Here is a 2500-nt window from a genome sequence, read left to right as displayed (position 1 = left end):
GGAGAAGTTTGGGATCAAAAGGAATTGATCTTGGCATGGTTGGTGCATAGCAAGTTCCATGATTTTGGTGTTTTGGCTTGATTTTGTGACTTGGTGGTGATTTTGGTGAAAAACGAAAATCATGGTTTTGGAAAACTGGCTGGACTCAATCCTCACAAATGCCTTCAAAGTGATGTGGGAGAAGTTTGGGATCAAAAGGAATTGATCTTGGCATGGTTGGTGCATAGCAAGTTCCATGATTTTGGTGTTTTGGCTTGATTTTGTGACTTGGTGGTGATTTTGGTGAAAAACGAAAATCATGGTTTTGGAAAACTGGCTGGACTCAATCCTCACAAATGCCTTCAAAGTGATGTGGGAGAAGTTTGGGATCAAAAGGAATTGATCTTGACATGGTTGGTGCATAGCCAAGTTCATGATTTTGTGACTTGGTGGTGATTTTGGTGAAAAACGAAAATGTTGGTTTTGGAAAATTGGCTGGACTCAATCCTCACAAATGCCTCCAAAGTGATGTGGGAGAAGTTTGGGATCAAAAGGAATTGATCTTGACATGGTTGGTGCATAGCCAAGTTCATGATTTTGGTGTTTTGGCTTGATTTTGTGGCTTGGTGGTGATTTTGGTGAAAAACGAAAATCATGGTTTTGGAAAACTGGCTGGACTCAATCCTCACAAATGCCTTCAAAGTGATGTGTGAGAAGTTTGGGATCAAAAGGAATTGATCTTGACATGGTTGGTGCATAGCCAAGTTCATGATTTTGGATTTTTGGCTTGATTTTGTGGCTTGGTGGTGATTTTGGTGAAAAACGAAAATGTTGGTTTTGGAAAACTGGCTGGACTCAATCCTCACAAATGCCTTCAAAGTGATGTGGGAGAAGTTTGGGATCAAAAGGAATTGATCTTGGCATGGTTGGTGCATAGCCAAGTTCCATGATTTTGGATTTTTGGCTTGATTTTGTGACTTGGTGGTGATTTTGGTGAAAAACGAAAATCATGGTTTTGGAAAAGTGGCTGGACTCAATTCTCACAAATGCCTTCAAAGTGATGTGGGAGAAGTTTGGGATCAAAAGGAATTGATCTTGGCATGGTTGGTGCATAGCCAAGTTCCATGATTTTGGATTTTTGGCTTGATTTTGTGACTTGGTGGTGATTTTGGTGAAAAACGAAAATCATGGTTTTGGAAAAGTGGCTGGACTCAATCCTCACAAATGCCTTCAAAGTGATGTGGGAGAAGTTTGGGATCAAAAGGAATTGATCTTGGCATGGTTGGTTCATAGCCAAGTTCCATGATTTTGGATTTTTGGCTTGATTTTGTGGCTTGGTGGTGATTTTGGTGAAAAACGAAAATGTTGGTTTTGGAAAACTGGCTGGACTCAATCCTCACAAATGCCTTCAAAGTGATGTGGGAGAAGTTTGGGATCAAAAGGAATTGATCTTGGCATGGTTGGTGCATAGCCAAGTTCCATGATTTTGGAGTTTTGGCTTGATTTTGTGACTTGGTGGTGATTTTGGTGAAAAACGAAAATCATGGTTTTGGAAAAGTGGCTGGACTCAATCCTCACAAATGCCTTCAAAGTGATGTGGGAGAAGTTTGGGATCAAAAGGAATTGATCTTGGCATGGTTGGTGCATAGCCAAGTTCCAAGATTTTGGTGTTTTGGCTTGATTTTGTGACTTGGTGGTGTGCCAAGAATCATGAAATTTTCAAAGTGGTGGTTTTTGAGTTTTGTTGGTTGGAAAGTGTCACAAATGCATGCAGAATGAGGTCTAGAAAGTTTGGTATCAAAACCAAGCCATCTTGATGTGGTTTTGAATTTTTGAAATGTTGGAAAATAGAGGGTTTTGAAAAAAATTCATGAAAATTCGAAACCTTGGCCAATCCTAACGAAACTTGGTGGGCACCTTCTTGATATTATTATGGGATGGACTGGAAAAAATCACGCAAAAATACGGTGTCTAGATACGTTTTTCCATTTTTCCCGATTTTCCACATTTCGGGTCTTTGGAAAAATAAAAAAAATACTTCCCCATGTCGAAAAATTCTAATTTTTTGCAGGCAATGTTGTACCATTTTTATGAGGATCCCTGCAAAAAATCTCGTGAAAATTCGTTCTCTAGGTCCCAAAACAGAACTTATGTCTACTCAAAAAAAGTGTATCTACTTGTACAAAAGTGGCTTTTGCATATTTAGCTATTATAGGGGGGGGGTGTTCCTCAATGCAGCCAGCTCTTGCACCATGGAAAATTCTGGTGCGGTCCCTTCATTCCCCCCTGTTTTGGCTTGCTTTGTGGTGGGGCAAGTCAAAACGCCCACACATGGGTGATCCACCAACTTGGGTTGGTGTCACCCGTTGTGGGCAGCGGCATGGTGGTGGCCGCCGTCGGTTCCGGCCGACTGACCCGGTGGGAAAAAATGTGAATCTGTTATGTGGATTTGTGGCACGCTGGTGGGATTTTCGTTGTGTGGCTCATTTCTAGACTTGTGAGCATCATGAAAGGGGGTATG

This window comes from Phaseolus vulgaris, chromosome 6 (assembly GCF_051622355.1).
Source record: "Phaseolus vulgaris cultivar YP4 chromosome 6, ASM5162235v1, whole genome shotgun sequence".
Classification (NCBI taxonomy): domain Eukaryota; kingdom Viridiplantae; phylum Streptophyta; class Magnoliopsida; order Fabales; family Fabaceae; genus Phaseolus; species Phaseolus vulgaris.
This window is presented reverse-complemented; position numbering follows the sequence as displayed.